The sequence below is a fragment of the Equus caballus genome, chromosome 28, assembly GCF_041296265.1.
Source record: "Equus caballus isolate H_3958 breed thoroughbred chromosome 28, TB-T2T, whole genome shotgun sequence".
Classification (NCBI taxonomy): domain Eukaryota; kingdom Metazoa; phylum Chordata; class Mammalia; order Perissodactyla; family Equidae; genus Equus; species Equus caballus.
In genome coordinates, this window is record NC_091711.1 from 23025280 (window position 1) to 23043497 (window position 18218).

At 38.9% G+C, this 18218-nt stretch overlaps 1 long non-coding RNA gene across 1 annotated transcript in view; it reads right to left on the reverse strand.

Moving 5' to 3' along the window:
• Positions 1–7665: 7665 nt before the first annotated feature.
• LOC138921239 (uncharacterized) overlaps positions 7666–18218 on the reverse strand; it is a 64725-nt gene continuing 54172 nt past the window's right edge. The window contains exons 4-7 of the long non-coding RNA XR_011433658.1: positions 11982–12091; positions 10863–10958; positions 8179–8293; positions 7666–7890 (exon numbers count right to left, since the gene is read on the reverse strand). This is a non-coding gene — a long non-coding RNA (uncharacterized lncRNA). The remainder of the gene's footprint in view (positions 7891–8178; positions 8294–10862; positions 10959–11981; positions 12092–18218) is intronic.

Consider the following 18218-nt stretch of genomic DNA (forward strand, 5'->3'; position numbering starts at 1 on the left):
CCTCTGAGCTCTGTGGAGGAAGCTCATCCTCCTCCGTCTGTTTCCTAAGGGGGGTTAGAGGCCCCGTCTCTGAGGCAGACAGGCAGCAGGCGTCAGAGCAAGGATGTTGATACAACAATATTGGTACAGCATAAACACTGTTTATTATACACATTACAGCTTTTGTACACTCAAGGTGAAGCAAAATAAAACCAGTTAACTTATCCATGTTATGGCCCTCTAAGAAATACAGAAAAATTCCCACTTCTTCCTAGGTTATATAGAATTCACAAAATCAATAAACCTAAGGGGGCTACCATTCAGGATTCAACACCTTCCCCCCGCCTCACATTCTCGGGTGAGTGAGTGCTTCCTTTATGTCTCTGTTAGTTTTCAGCATCAGCAAACTCTATTTTCATTTATATAAATGCACCCTTTACAACAGGATGTAGGGCAGTCTCAAAGTTTCCATCCACCATTATTTGAAGTAGATGTCTTCCCCTTTAATGATTTTTGTCAGAAAAAAAAAAAGCTAATATGCTTTTTTCCTTCATAAAGCATGAGCCACTTTGGGGTGAATGTAGCCAAGTTATTCCCCAATATATAAATTACACATATATAGTACTTTTTGAAAGCCTAAGAGTGGAAAGTGGCTGAAGTGTATATACGGGTGCTATACTTCTAGTGGTTTTTTCACATGACTTTATTTATTCCTCACTAAATCCCATAGGTCACATTATTAGTCCCATTTTAATAATGAAGAAACTAAAGCACAGGCAGCCAAGTCATGTTACCACCTAGTCAGTGTTGTACCTGGAGTTGAAACCCTCCTGATCCCAAAACCAATGTTCCTTTCATAGTACCACGCTCTTTTCTTCCATTATAACACCTGCATTTATTTCTTCTTCTCGCACTCCTGCGCTATCCCACATCCATATAGGGTTAAGTAGACGATGGAGGCAGTAATTTAAAAGGGCACACAGAGCAAGAAGTGCTGAATAAGACACAAGTCCCCAAGATTTAAAAAAAGAAAAATTATAGTTAGCTGGGAAACTTGTAAAACAGGAACAAGAATAAGAGTGGGGAGAGACGGGATGAAGACGAGGCAAAGGGTGATGCTCGAAGCACTGAGGGCTGGTTCCAATTTACTTTGAAATGAAAGTCAATGGGAACTAATACCATTTCTTTTCAGATTTCTTGTAACTTCCCCACTGGTTGTGTTTTTGTGTTATCCTAGTCTTGTAGCTACTCGAAGAGGGAAAAAAAAATCTTTTCAAAGATTAAAGAATTCTGCCGTGGCCCTGCTGAGCCGAGGAAATATTGGAAATTGAATTAGGGGTGTAGTGGATCTGGCATCTGGAGAAGGCACCTAAATGGAACAGCAGTTAGTAACAATGGAAAGGGACAAATTTAATGATCCCTGAGACTTTGGGATAAGTAGAAAAGAGTGACTCCATTTCTCCTTCAATTATATAATAATAGTAGACATTTTTGAGTACTTTGCATGTTCCCCAAACTGCTTTAAACATATGAGAGCTGTTAATTTATTTAATTCTCACAAAACCCTATGGAATATGTACTGTTATTACACCATTTTATAGAGAGAGAAACTGAGATCCAGAGAAATAACTTGCCCAAAATTATACAAGCCATCTTTTCATTCCCTTTTTTCTCTTCTCTCCTCCATTTTTTAAGCTATTTCTTAAAGGAGAGACCTGAATTTACTTATCTGCCACTTACTTTTTTTTTTTTTTAAGATTTTATTCTTCCTTTTTCTCCCCAAAGCCCCCCGGTACATAGTTGTGTATTTTTAGTTGTGGGTCCTTCTAGTTGTGGCATGTGGGACGCCTCCTCAGCATGGCTTGATGAGTGGTGCCATGTCCGCGCCCAGGATCCGAACTGGCGAAAGCCTGTGCCTCCGAAGCAGAGCGGGTGAACTCAACCACTCGGCCATGGGGCCAGCCCCAAGCCACTTACTTTTTGACCCAATAAAATTTGGCTTCCATCCTCTCCACATCCCCCCACACACACCCCTCCACAACAATACACACAAATGGACCCACGGAAGTGTCAACAATGACCTCTTGGCTTCCAGCTCCAGTGACCTGCTTTTACTCCACATCCGACTTCACTTCTCTGAAGCATTTAATAATGTTAACACTCCCCTTCTTTTTGAATGCGCAGGAGCCTTCTGTTCCGGTTTTTCTCCTGTTTTGCTAGACACCTACCCTCAATCCTATTAGTTGTTTCAGCCACTTCTTACATGTCTGCACAGCTCCAGGCTCTGTCCTCTACCCTCCTCTCTTCTGGTTCCAACAAGCGGGTCTCATAAGATCTAGGAGTGTCGGTAGGAGGACATCAGAATCACCTGGGAGATTTTTTTAACTATTCATGCCCTCTTCCAAGATCCTAGGTATTCTGATACATCCCACATCTTTTTGGGGAGAAGTATGTTACCCGCTACTTTAAAGCCTAGTGAATTTAATCAAATAGATATTTGAAAAGGAGGAGCTCATTCTTCCTTTTTTTTCCCAAAAGATTGTACCTCCCTCATTTCCACCTCCTAATGGATACTACTCCTAAGAATCACTTTTGCCTGCCTTTCCCTGAATTTTAGAAATCTTTTCAATGGCATACACGGAAAATAATGAAAAGAGGGAACTAGAGGTGGGGAAGAGAAAAGAGAGGAGGGTGTGGCCCAGGCAATGTGTGTTTCATTGGGAAAGAGACATAAAGGAAGCTGCAGACTTGGAAGCCACGTGTGTTTGTTATGGGGAAATGGGCTGGGATGGGCAGCCAGGTCTGAGCGGTCTAGGATGTTCTGGTGCCAGGGCAGGAGGTCCCCAAGGGAAGATAGCCTGGGCTATGCCATATGTTGAAGTCAAAGGGATGTTTGGGATTGTGGCCTTTGTGTATACAAGAGATTCCCTCTTTTAATCCCCCCCATCTAAAAATAACAAATCACCTACTTGACTATTTCTGTGTCAATAAGCATAGTTCATTAAATAATCTTAATAGATAGTAAAACTGCTCTTTACTGGGCCTTGTGCTTTGCTAAGAACTCTATATATATTTTATCACTTAATCTTTACAACAACTCTGTGAAGAAGATACTAGAATTAAATTCCTTTTGCAAAGAAGTCAAAAGTCTTGCCGGGCAAGAAGCAGAGCAAGGATTTGAACCAGGGTCAATCTAACACTAAAACCAATGCTCTTAAGCACTGTTACTCTACATCTAAATGTGATTATCCAATAACATTAGTCATCAGGGAAATACAAATTAAAACCACAATGAGACACGAGTGTACCTCCATCAGAATGACTGAAATTAAGGGTGCGATATCAAGTGTGGAGAGGATAACTGTCCACATTCTAGTGGAAGCATAAAAGGCTATAAACACTTTGGAAGACAGGTTATTATCTCATTTTACAGGTAAAAGCATTTATACAATTATGGACCCAAGGCTAGAGGAATGAGAAGCAGCAGGGCCTGGAGAAAATTCAATTTTGGACTCCTTCTTCAGTTTTTTCTCTGCCAATCATTATACTTCCTCTGTGATAGGAAGAATTCTAAGACAGCCAGCAAGATTCCAACCCCCTGTGCATAACCCTGTTGTAATACCCTCCTCTTCAGTGTGGCAGGGCCAATGAATACACTGGGATATCTCTGGTTACAAATCATTTGACTTTGAGGTAATCAGAAGGGAGAACATCCTGGGTGGGCCTGACCTAATCAGGTAAGTGTCTTAAGAGAAGGTGAAGTATCAGATGGATGCTCTCTTGTAGGTCTCAAAGATGAGGCAAACTGCCATGTTGTGGCAGGTCCTATGGAGGAACCATGTGGCAAGGACCTGAGGGTGACCCCTAGGAGCTTAGAGCGGTCTCCAATTGACAACCTGCAAAAAAAAGTTCCTTAATCACACAGCCTCAAAGAACTGAATCCTGCCAACAACTATGTGAGCTTGGATGAGACCCCAGCAAACTCCATGATTTCAGTCTGGTGAGACCCCGAGCAGAGGCCTCAGTTAACTAACCCCTAGAAACCCTGAGATAATAAATATGCATTGTTTAAGCCACTAAATTTCTGGTGATTTCTTATGCTGCAATAGAAAATGAATACACCCTTCTTTCTTCTCTCCCTACTCCTCTCAATGCTCCGGGCCCTCTGAACTTTTCTTAGTTTCCTAATTAAAACATTGCTTCTATGACTGTGGTTTTGCAAGGAACATTCTTTTTTGTCTGGAATGCCCTTTTCTGCTTTTCTGCTTCTTGAACACTGCTCATCCTTCAGGATCCAGATGAGTTGTCATCCTCTCCTGGAAACCTTGACTGCTCCGTTCAGAGTTCCTTCCTCTCTGCTCTCTGCACTTCCGCCACACCCTGTTACTTCTCTCTCCCTCTCTGGCATATGACTCAGTTGAGAACAAGAACTTGTATTATTCACATTCACATCTCTTAGAACTAGGCCAGTGCTTACAGCTTAGCAGCCACTCAGTAAATAGTTAATGAGTTAATGTATTTATTGCTTTCCGTTCAAACGCTTCTGTAGTTTACTCAATTTAACAAATATTTCTCTTCAGGACCTCTTATAGCTGCCATGGACAATAAAAAGATTAGTGGGTCGTGTTTCGTATTTCAAACAGGACTAAGATTTGCACACAAACCATAATTATGAGAGGCAGAAGATGACCTACATCACCTAGGAAACTGAATCTGGTCTGTGGGGGTCTCAGGGAGGGTGAGATCAGCGTCTGCAGGGGGGAGGCGAGCATACCTATGTCTTCCAGCCCCCTCTGTATGTTTGAGAGAACAACGCTTTTCCATAATTATCAAGGAAGTTGGAACAAGGAAGGACAAAAATGGCTGCTCTTATCATCTTTCCAGTAGCTAGATGGGGAGCCTGCCCTCCCCCAGCAATCCACTGTTCTTTCTGAGCAGATTGGGCCATGACAGCTGGGAAATGCTTAGAGGAAAAGGCAGGTCATGGGAGGGGAGAGGGTTGTTGAGGGACCTCAGCTTTCCCCAAGAGCCTGTGGACAGCAGGACCATGAGAGACGCCGAGCCACAGAGTCTTGTTTGATGCTGTGTGTGGTGCTACTCACAGGAGCGGCTTCAGTTGCTGTTGGTGTGAAACCCAAGGAAAATGTCCCTGCAGCTGCTGAAGTCAACAGCCGCATCATGTGGCCTGCTTGCGTTGTGAGTCAGACACCCACATCCTCTTGCCTTACAATCACACAAATCTCCCTTTAAATGATAGATCAAAGAGGGTGGGTTTACTTTGGTTTTTTCCCAGGAGATGTCTATTTCAGCAGAAAGGAGATGTGTATATGGGTTCTACAGAAGTCCTCTGAATGTGGGTCAGTCTTATTTCCTCCATAGTGCTCTGAAGCTTGTGCCACACTCAACACACTTCCACATTTGACATCAATTACGCACTCTCTTCTTTCAGAAATTCTCGTCTACTTCGTTCACACCACTCAAATAAACTTGCAGAAAATTAAGTAGAACAACCCTAATATTAAAATCCACTGAAACTTTAAACCAATTCAACATTTTGATCCAGTTACTTCTCTGAGTTTACAAAATGCTGGGGATATAAAGCTTGATTATGTTTAATTCAGTTCCACGTTTTTGAACCTTATCCACTTAGTTAACCATGCTGAAATAAGCATCAGATCAATGGGTCAGTGTAGACACTCATATTCTTTATTACAAATTGAACATTTTTAGCTCTGGAGGAGAAGGGAGGAAGGAAAAAGAGTTCAAGATTTATTGGAAGTAAACCAAGGCTGTGGAGAAACTTACTCTGATTTTTCTAGTTTGGAATATTCCCTCTGTTCATACTGCTTTGAAACATTTATGGGCTAACTGTGATAGTACCCTGATTACCTGGGGTAAGGGTCACAGAGAAACAGCTCCCTTGGCAGCCACCTCACTGTGGGACTTTCCAACACTGTTCCCAGCCTCTAACACACTCACTACAGTGAGGATGACACATGTTTTGGCAAATGTCTCCATGTTCCGAAGTAGAACAGCTCAATGTTCTTGATTCTATTTTAGACTTGTACTAAAGTTATCTGCTCGCCACAGTCTAATTTCTTTAAACCTCATCTAATTTTTTTCAGACTTGGTTTGGTCAGCCACACTGATTTCCCAGACAAAGAGATAACATTGCCTTCTAGAGTTGGCGCTAGATATCAAAGACCATATTGTTTTAAGCCATAAATTTCCAAACACGGTGGTCTCATTTAACTTGATAGATGCTTATGAGGCTATCATTGGTTTTATCACCAAATGACATGTGAAACATAGTTTATGAAAATATGCTCATGACTTGGAAGGTATCAAGGAGTGCTTATGAAACGTTCTACATCTTTCTCCTGTTTATTAACTGGCTTTAACTTTCCTCAGTGGGATTTGTAATGAACCATGGGTTCGCCAAAGTAAATTCCAAAAGTCTGAAAGATAATTTGTGATGGGAAGCAGGACAAATAAAATAGATATTATGAAAAACAAACAATCCTTAACTTTTACAAGTTAATCTCTCAAAAAAAATGCCAACATACTTTCATTCACTATACATGAACAACTCTTTTGGAAGTATGTACATCATCTGATAAATGGAGAAATATTTTGAATTCTCCAGATGTGGTACTTGTTCACTTGTCAACAGTTCAGGTTTAAAAACACTTATTTTTGTTTGTATAGCTGGGTTCATTTTATCATACTCTGTGCCTATTATTTTATTAAATAAATGAAAACAATAGTATTTGTAAATTCAATATGAATGAAACAGAGATAAAATTATTATGACAAAATAGCATTGGATAGTTATTGTACTAAATCAAGTCAACAGTTCATTCAACTACTAAAGCAAAGTACAGAATTAAAGAATAGCATAAAATAATGGAAATAGATCACCAAAAATTATTCTAATAGCAGAGATTTACTTTGGAATATCATAATATTTATTTTAATCTCTGAAAATAGACTCATGTCTTCATTTTTCATGCTTTAGATGGTTGTGCTTATTTTCAGGAGCCCATAATATACAAAAGAGGGTATTAACTGTAGTTGTTTAAAAGAAGAAGTTTGAAATCAGACAGATCTGGTTTGAAATCCCAGCTCCTATACTTACGTAATTCAAGTTACTAATTATCATTGAGTCTTAGTTTCCTCACCTGAAAAATAAAGATCACAAAATTTTATTTCTTAGAGTTGTTTTTGAGGGGCAGAAAGATAATATATCTTTTTGGATGCAGAAGGGACCTATCATGGTACCTGGTATGCAATAGGCTTTCGTGAAATGTTAATTTTCTGTAAGAAGCTATATATCACATATGGACTAACTGTGAACTAATTTCTGAATACATTCCCAAGATAAACTGGATGGTATTTACTAAATACTAAATAACGTGACCTTCTTATGCTGGTAAACCAGGGAAAAGAAGTATAGTCATGCACTGGAGGAAAAGAGAGCTATCTGCTCTCAGCTGCCACACCAACACCCTTGAGAAAGGGTACCCTTGCTCATGGAGACCCTTCAGGCCCACCCAGATTCCATGACCTACAGAGTCACACCAGGCAAGCATACTCTGACTCATCTCTCAGCCAACTCACCTGAATGAAGAGGAGGAAGCATCCTGTATTAGTCAGGGTCTCCAGAGAAACAGAACCAGTGGGATATGTATTTATAGAAAGAGAGATTTATTTTAAGGAATTGCTTCATGTGATTACAAAGGCTGGCAAATCTAAAATCTGCAGAGTGGGCTGGCAAGCTGGAGGCTCAGGGAGCAGTCAGTGTTGCGTTTCAAGTCAGAAGTCCGTCTGTTGGCAGAATTTCTTCTTCTTCTAGGACTTCAGTTTTTGTTCTATTAAGGCCTTCAACTGATAGGATGAGGCCCACTTACCCTATGGAACGTAATTGGTTTTACTCAATGTCCACTGATTTAAATGTTAATTTCATCTAAAAGCGCTTGACCAAATATCTGGGTATCATGGCCTAGTCACATAAAATTAACCATCACACACCCCATGAACATCGTCCTCAACAGATGTTGACAAGTGCAGTGGTTAAGATTACAAGTTTCAGAGCCACGCAGAAATGTGTTCAAACTCTGACTTTTCAATTTGTCAGCTCTATGAAAACTATGAAAATTCTCTAAACTTTATCTGTAAAATAGGAACCAAGATACTCACAGCAAAGGATTGCTAGGATTGTTGTAGGAGAAAATTGAATCACGATGCAGTTGACATGTTGAGAATTGTACCTGGTATACACTATGCATTCAATACCTAATAGCATCTTTTCCTGCTGAAAACAAAACAAGAACTTTGTTTAAGAGAGGACGAGTCCAGAAGATTCTTTGATGGTTCTGGCTTAGTTGGCTCCAGACCCACATCAAATTGCATTTCCTCTAAGTAACGCATTTTTCCGTTGTTAAAATAAAATGAATAAAACACTCCATTTCATACTTTGTAATGTGCACTTTGCACCAGTACTTTCCCTTCCTGTACTTTTCCCTCTTTTCTGTCTGCTCTCAACTATTCTCTTCTGCACATTTTTGTCACAGAGAATTGCCAGGTATAGGTCAGTAGATGTCATGCAGATAACAAAGGAAAAGAAAAGCTTTCTGCACTTCTATCCTTGTAAACCCAAAATTGATTGCACTTTCTTTCTCAGTAAAGAGACCAAATAAGTCAGCCCCACACTTGACCTTATTCACCCCAAATAAATACTTGAGATAGGAATGTCGATTAATGTATTTGAACAGAAATGTATTAGTGTAGCTTTCGAAAGAGGACTGCTATTTCCATTTCTATAAAATTAGACCCACAAATATTCACACACGTACACGCACACACACACACACACACACTCATAGTTCATACCAGTGTTGCAGGATATCCTAGGAGTGGCACATTTCTACACAAAAGAAGAAGCAGCTTTCACATACATGCTAATCCTCAGATTAACTTTGCAAGGATCCATTTCCTAAACCAACCTACCTTTTCAGAAAATCTGCAAAGTGCGAATGACAAACAGAGTGAAAAATGCATTGACTTTAGACTTTACCCAAGTTTACTCTAATTTTATATGAATGCAGACATTGCTCCTAGATTAGGTAGTTCAGATAACAAATCACGATTATTCTTATCACCCTTGTAGTTTAAAATAACAAAAGCGATGACATCAGCAAAGTCTCCTAGAAGATCTTATAAAGACAACAAACAGCATCTGGGGTATGAGCCATCAGATTAATTGTGTTGCAAATGTATTATTATGTTTGTGTGGCTGAAAGAACCCTGGTCTCGGTGATGGAGAAGAGGGTTCCAGTTCTTGATCCGCCATCAACAGTTCCTCTTAAATAAGTCAACTCACATTTCTGGGCCTCACTGTTCATCCTGGTGTCAGGCTCCTTGCGAAGGTGCATTGAAATATTCTAAGTGAAAGGATTTTTATAAACTTAATTTATAGACTAGTAAAAATGGCTAGTAATAGTAGCTAATATTTATTGAGCACAGAGTATGTGTCACATTTTTTTCTTAATGCGTTGTGTGTGTCTTTCTCACTTAATTTTCAGAACAACACTGTGAAGGAAGAATTATTATTAGGCCCATACCTCAGATGAGGAAATGGAGGCTTCATAAAGAGAAAGTCACTGGACAAATTCACAGGAATAGTAGGTGCTAGAAACAGGCTTCAAAGCCAGGCATTTGAGCTGCAGGAGTCCAGGCACTAATTCCTCTCCTCTCGTCTTCGGGTTAGGACTTGAACAGTTGCCATTGGAGAACCCAGCCTGGCTCATTTTGCAGAAGGTGTCGCTGAGGCAAAGTGAACGTAAAATTCACACTAACAGGCTAGACACACGCACAACATTTCTCCTACTGTCAGTGTTCTCTGAAGGGAGACAATAGCCCGGAGAATAACACTTAGGAAATTGTTAACCTGAGTGGGATGTCAGACCCAGATAGGAAGATTAAAAGCTTCAAATGGGAGTGTTACAAAGATAGACTGTGGGGTTGATGGGGAAAAGAACATGAAGGATATAGCTAAGAAAAGCATATAGAAGCTTAGAGAGGTGAAGACTTGATTTCTTGGTTTGCTTTCTCTCTGTGTTATTCTAGAAGGGACAGCCAAAAGTTGGAAAGTTCAGTGTGAGCTTTGGAGTCAGGCCTGACCCCAAATCCCTGGTTTATGTGGATGATGAAGCAAGACATAATCAACGTGGAGAATTTCCACTCCATGCTTACATTAATAAATGGGCCTTTTTTTTCTTTCTGGATATACTGTTTTGAGCCCTTTCATACATATCTGCTACCATAAATACAAAGAGAAATAATGAGAAAATTAATGAAACAATGCTTCTAAGATTTTCCTGACAAGTTTCTAAAGCACACCTAACTGGAGATGCTTATCTGGGACGAACTGTTGAACCCTGGAGAGTATAACTGGTTGAACATTGCATACTGTGAACAGCAGCTATGGTGACCCAACCTATGACCTGTGGTGATCCACGGAAGTCACATGACGGTGGTTAAGGAGTAGCTTTCATTCCAGATAATCTATTTTGGTTTTAGCCAATTTATTTTGGAAATTTCTGTATTTTATGCCTAGGTCAGTAAAACATAACTCTTGAAAATTTAGAGAAATAGATATTGGTTTCATTTTAAAACTTCAGAGGTACATATTGGGGTGATAATTTTACATTATATACACATATCAAACCATGCTGTACACTTGAAACTAATATGATGTTATATGTCAATTATATCTCAAAAAAAACACTTCAGAGGATGGAAATTTGACTAACATGATGTGCTAAGTACAGAGAAAAAAATCAGGAGAAATAATTTAATCACTTATAATATTAAAAATCTACCTTTTCAGTTTTGTTCCAAATATCACAATGCAGGGAAGGATAAATCACTTGTGTTCGGTTATTCATTCAATTTTTAAAATAATGCCTTTTTCAGGACTATCCCCAGCCGTAAGTATAAAAAAAAGAAAGAAAGAAAAGAAAATATTAATTAAATTGTGTAATTGCCAATACTGTTATAATTTTACAGCTTAAAATAGTACATGAAAAAGCTTATTAAAATACTACCATATCAGAAGTTCCCTTCTTTTGGAGAATTCTAATTTTTAAAAGGTACTAAGCATTAGGCTCTGATGACCAGAAACTGGATTTAAGTCAAACTGACCCAGAGCTATAATCTTACTTCTGACAGAGAAGAATAAGAGCATGGTAATCATTGGGGTTATTTCACCAAGAACAGCAGAGCTGCACCTATTACCATCTTAATGGAGAGGCATTTTGTGAGCAGTATTGTTTATTTCTTTGCCGGCTTGGCTCCCTGGGGAAGGAGTTCCACCTGATCCCATCAGATCTCTCTCAAAGTGACAAAAGTCCTATGCAACGTAAGGCATAATACTAATAAGAATAACTATCGTTCATTAAGCACCTACTATGGGCCTGTAATTACATGCATTTCTCATTTAATCCTCATAAAAACATTTTAAGAGGGGCATTATTATCCTTATTGTACAGATGGGTAGACTGAGGCCTCAAGAACTTATATAACTTGCCTAATGGTGGTCTCTATCCCATAACTATTACAGTAATCAGGCCTATCATCATTATTACTAAATAATGAGATGGCTTGATCCTGGAATTGTGCTCTGATTTTGCAGAAGGTGGAAAACAGTTCTGGTAACCCAAGCAGGAATCCTGATATTTAGCGTTTCAAATATATAGTTTGATATGTTTCCTGGGAATAATAAACCTCAAAACTGTGCTTTAAAGAAAAATATCCATCCATGATATCAATAAAAAATTGCTCTCAAATATGAACTTTGCATTCATAAATAATCATTGTTCACTGTGTCTAAAAAGGAACTCTTCTAAGTGAACATGTTTTGCAATCAGAACTGAACAATGGCCCAGACTGTGCAGTGGTCAGGACCTACTTTCCACAGAAAGCTGGATGGGGTAGGTTACCAGTGAATAATGGAATCTGTGCCTCCGACATAATTTGGCTATTTAAGTCCTCATGCTCACACCTCCATGCCTTTCCCTGGAGGTCCGTCAAGAGATGGGATATTTTCTCCCTTTGAGAAAACGCAAAGAAAAATGAACTTAATTGAGAATGAGAATGGAAGTAAAATGCTTCCCAATGAACCACATGCCATTTTAAAATAATGTCTTTGACCAGTTTGACACGAAATATATGACATGTCACATGTGCTTCTTTCCTAATGACAAATGCAACACCCTCCGCCACGTCCCTGGGTCCATTCCTTTCTTCCTTTTCTTTCCTAGCTTTTATCTCCTTTGTGTCGAAGCTCTCATTGAGCAGTGTTAGTCTCGCTAACGTCATTGGTGCTTATTGTTGGTTTTTTACCATTTAAATAAAGCATTATGAAAAGCAAACATGTTTTTAAAAACCTAAGATCACTGATACTCACGTACACACACACACACAGCAAATGAAAAAGCGTTTAATCAAAGCTATGCTCTTTGCTGCTTAGTGTTAGATTGGCTGACGAAAGACTATTTTGTAATTTTATCTAATGCTTTTTATAGAAGATTTTTAAAACTCCATTCTTTTCTAATTCTTAGGAATGAATGATTATACTTTTTTGGAAAAGCAGAACTTAAACACAAATCTCTTGAAAGGAAAAACTATAGAAACATTTCAATCCCATTTCTAGATCACATTTCAAAACTAGTTTAAGAATGTTCTACTTCGTATCTTAGACTTGAATGCGCATTTTAATATCTCAATCTCTGAAAAGGAAATGTCATATTTAAATCTTCACCAATAGTTGAGAAATTATTCAGAAATACACTAAGTTCTAGAAGTGCCAGATCAACTATACCCATTCCTAACAAATCATTTCATAGGATTTAGCAATATATTCGCAGAAAAGCCATTTTAATTGTCTGATAGGGCCTCTCTAACTTCTCAGATTCCCATGCTATTTTTATTTCAGTCAAGGCAAAATTGAGCCTGGAACAGCACAGACATCAGGCACCACTCCATTTTTCCCTGGAACAGATGTTTTGGAATTCACGTAATGACAGATAGACTTCTTTTATGATAGGTTTCTAGAATGAGGGCTTTGGTCAAACTGGTCATGCCTGTATTAAAACCTTTCACTCATCAGGACAATGTTTGCATTTTTGCTTTTATCTCCTCTGGCAATCTCATCTCAAGAAAAAATTCAAGTTTCTTTTAACTTAGTTGTATACTCCATTTTTTTTCAAATTACATTCCTAACATTTGGGATGTTAAGTCATCAAGATTGAATGTAAGGTTTAATTTTTTTTTTTGAGTTATCATCTCAGATAATTGGCAAATGAGGAAATAGTGTCAATTGAAATCCATTATAAAATAAAGGCCTTTGAATAATTGGCACCCAGCAAATGACACAAATAGGGCCCTTTCCCGGGTTAAATTCCAGATGGCTCCTGGAGGGCACCATGGCATAAAAGGATCCATGTTTATTGCGTGCTCCTAAGAAAGTAAGACAAGTCATTACCTCAGTGTTTAAGACTGATGCCCACACGCTTCCTCACCAACCATGCAGCCAATCCCACCCGGATCTCTTGACCTGGATTGTTGATGAGATTGTTGAGAGTTTGGATGTTTTTTGTAATCAACTGATTTTGCTAATGTTTACTTAGCCTGATCCCTCTGGTCCCTGGGTGTGAGGTATTTTCAGAGGCACACTGACTCATTCAAGCACTAAAGTGCCATTTAGGACATTGCAGCAGTAATCTACTAAATGCCACCTGGGTCTGTGCTGAGCCAAGTAAACATCCCTGGTTCCCATCTTTGATTTCACTGAACTGGACGAGGGGAAACACATGGCTTTTACCATAAAGAGATCTGTATTCAGTCTTGTTTGAAGGTTGGAACTCAAAATTTTCCGGAAGTTTCTATTACCTAACTTTAACTTCCATTACCTAGTGGACTCAATACATTATTCTCTGACTTTACACCATTCCAAGGAGCAAATGTATAGCGCTCTGCTCTTGAAGCTAAATACACATATATATAACAAGATTTGCCAAAGGAAATTTGCTACTTTTAACTCTTCTCAGGTGATAAATAGCTAATCATTGAAACCTGCTTGTACGGTACTGGTATCCTTGAAGTTTTGCCATTTATCATTTCAGAGAATGGGCTGTAGATTTGACTGCTGGCGTCTAGAGTTTTCTCCAACAAATTTTTACAAATACGCATATTGTATAATTGTCATATTTGCATAATATCTGAGATGCAGGAAATCAATTGCAAAGAAGGCACAGTCCCTGTTTCTTAAAGAGGTGACAATTTAATTGGAGACAATTTAACTCCACGTCATAGTTATCATCAGCATGCCACTGGAGCCCCAAAGTTGCATCTCATTCAATCTTAGGGGATTTCAAGTGGAGAGAATTCCAGAAGAGTACTTCCTGATTAGTAAAATGATGCTTAAGATAACTTTTACTGTAGACAGCGTGACCACATGAAAAAGAGTGTTTATGTCATGCAGGTTAATTACTCAGATACTCGCTTCAGGCTTTACAGGGAATTTCTAGTTGGGTAAGCAGTCCTTGGTGGCAGATTTTCCTGTCAAAACCAAATTTAACCTTTATAAGCGAAGGGAAATCTTAAAACAATACAAATCAATCTTGACTTTCTAATGTAAATGTATAAAGCATAGAGTAATAAAGAATATAATAATAACAAAAAGAGGGAATGCTGGGTGTGACCTTGGGTAAGTCACTAGACCTCCTTGTTATCAGTTTTTGAGGGGAAATTACAAAGACTTTGCAATCAAACAAATCTAAATTTGAATCTGCTTTCTGTCCTGTATTAACAGGGCAAATTTAAATAAGTTAGAAATGTGTCTGTCTGCTTTCTAAATTTTTACCACGGAGGTAACAGGAACTATCTGAAAAAGTTGTTTTGTGAATGAAAATGAGATAACATATAAGCTTCCTTACATCACTAGCACTTGTAGGGGAGGAGGACATTTCCTCTCCCCAAATGGGGGTTCGTCTGGCTGGAGAACGAATTAAATTCACATGAGACAGAATAGCAAGAGAAAATTAAACAAAGCTTTATGAGGAACCACGGCCCGGGGCCTTTCTTCCCGAAGGAAGAAAGGGCACCGAAGAAGTGGGGTGCAGACAGTGGTTATATAGCCCCCAAACGGGGTGTTTCACATGTGATTGAAACGTCCCTCCAACAATAGTCAAAAGATTGCCCTGTCGGCACTGTGCTTGATGGACACAGCAGGTAATGGTCTGCTATCTCGGTGGGCGTAGCAGGAGGCAAGTCTATGTCCGGAGCTGGGAGGTCACAGGTGAGCGCAGCAGCAATTGGTTCCTAACCTAAGGAAAGATGCTTAATCCCTAAGGAATGCCAACGTTGGGAGGGGGAGGGAAGTCAGTTACAGGAGGTTACCAGACTAGCACAATAAAATGCAGATTTTAAGTCCTTGCCTTTGGTATTGATTAAGACTTTTTAGAGAGAAGGTCATCTCCTTTCTTCTTCCTGGTACAGAGAGGGAGGCACCTTTTACAGATAGAGATTTACCTTACAAATGTAAACGTGTCCTAACAAAGGGCAAGTTTCATTCCTCAGAGCCTCCTTGCCTGTCCCAGTTTATCAAAAGCAATCAGCCTCAAATAATCCTGATACCAAAGAGACATATCTTGGGGTGGCCAATTCCAGGTCCTCACACACTCTAAATAAATGTTAATTTCCCCTAGAAAAAAATCTAGATGAAAATATTTTGAAGAATTTATAAGCTCTACTCAAATGTAAGAGATTGCCATTAATGTTTACAGCCTATGCTTAATAACTAAAAATTAATAACAATGGAGAAGAACGTTTTTAGCCAAGAAGTATTAATAATTTTATGGCTGGGAATATAGCCTCAATATGTATTACCAAGCTTAGTCACCTGTTTACTTTTAAATGAGATGTTTTACCTTGATTAAAACAGCCATGCGTAATTCCAGTTAGTCTACATTTCAGAAAATGTCAAAATTCCACACCTTGCAATTCTCAACATGAAATCAGTCTCAGACAACATAAATGCCAGAATTACGTGCCTACATTTGCAGCAAGTTTTTAAATTTTACTTTAAGAAATGATTAGCTTAAACATAGACATTTGGATGTAATTCTAATCATTAATTGTTACATGCCCTGCTATGGACCATGGGTAGTATTTGGTTTTAGGGATGACTTTCATAAGATCCTGACTATGAAACCTTAAGATTCCATATTTTTTTTTAAAGATTTTATTTTTTTCCTTTTTCTCCCCAAAGCCCCCCGGTACATAGATGTATATTCTTCGTTGTGGGTCCTTCTAGTTGTGGCATGTGGGACACCGCGTCAGCGTGGCTTGATGAGCAGTGCCATGTCCGCACCCAGGATTCGAACCAATGAAACACTGGGCTGCCTGCAGCAGAGTGCGCGAACTCAACCACTCGGCAACGGGCCGGCCCCAAGATTCCATATTTTTATATAATTTTGATTCGTCCCTGACCTAACTGCTTCTGCTCCTGAGTGTTCCAACTCCATTCTTCTCATTACCAGCTATTGCAGCCCACAAAAGCTCTGAAAATCTTCCTATCACTAAAAACGAGCAGAAATTACAAAGTATTACAGTCTTAGTAGTATCTAATAAATGTTTTCCCTCCTAGATGAATGGAAAGAAAACTCTTAAAAAAGGGAAAACTTTAGCAATGAATATTGGCAGCGTTCCCAAGCAGTTTGTGCTAGCAACTGAAGCATAACTAAGTCCCTAATTGTGGGCATCCCCAACTATCAACTCTTTAATATATGGGACAGTATCCTAAGTACGTCATTTGTAATACATTTTATTAAAAATGAAATTGTTGGTAAGGTTGTTGGATGTGGCTCAGTGAGCAGTCACAATGGCAGCATGTTCAAATCTCTGTTGAGTACCTATGAGCAAGTCTCTATTCTAGGTGTTATAAGACATACAAAGATGAGTAAGTCAAGGATTTTCCACCCAAGGAATGATAGACTTCGTCACAATTCACTATTATACTAGGTACCAAGTATCACTCAATAAGTGTTCTTTTAATGAATGCATGATTGCCAGTATTCTGATAGAAATATGGACACTACACTAAGAGAAAAAGGAAAAGTGAGACCTATGTACTGGAAGATCAGGGCAGAGGTGGCATTTGGACCCAGCCTTGGAGAACCAGTAAAATTTTCACAGGGAAAGATTGAATGGGAATATTATTCAGCTATAAAAAAGAATGAAATCTTACCGTTTGTGACAACAGGGATGGACCTTGTGGGAAATATGCTGAGTGAAATAAGTTAGAGAAAGAGAAAAACAAGTACCATATGATCTCACTTACACGTAGAAAGTTAAAAAAAAAAAAACCCAAGCTCGTAGATACAGAAAACAGATTGGTGGTTGTCAGAGGCAGGGGTTTAGGGGGTGGGTGAAATGCATGAAGGTGGCTAAACGGTACTGACTTTCAGTTGTAAAATAAATAAGTCCTGGGGCTGTAATGTACAGCATGGTGACTATAGTTAATAATACTATATTGCATATTTGAAAGTTGCTAAGAGAGTAGGTCTTAGAAGTTATCAAAAGAAAAAAATTTGTAACTATATATGGTGACAGATGTTAACTAGACTTATTGTGGTGATCGTTTTGCAATGCATACAAATATAGAATCATTATGTTATACACCTGAAACTCATGTAATGTTACATGTCAATTACACCTCAATAAAAAAAAAAAAGACAGACAGAATGGAGGGAAGATGTGCAGAGGCAGGAAGATGAGAGAGAGAGTCCCTTTAAATGGTGGTTTAACCCTGCTGCTTTACTTTACAAGCTCCGTGTGTCCTTCACTCATTAGGAAAAAATCTACCCTCATCTGATTGTTAAAACTGAGGATGATTAGTCTGCTGATTTGATCAAGCCTCTTTGAGTTCCAGTTTCCTTATGCATAAACTAAGGACCATAACCCACATTATTAAAGTGTGTCAGAGCGATAACTGAGACGACATGCTTATGACAGTGTCCTGCACCTACCAGCCTCCCAACAGGCTGTAACAATGGCCATTTCAGCAATGGCAGCTGTAGATTACTTGAAAGATTAGATTTGCTTCCAAAGAATAATTGTGGGAATGCTTAGACATAATCAAAGCAGCTATTTTTTCTTTGAATACAGCTTAGCTG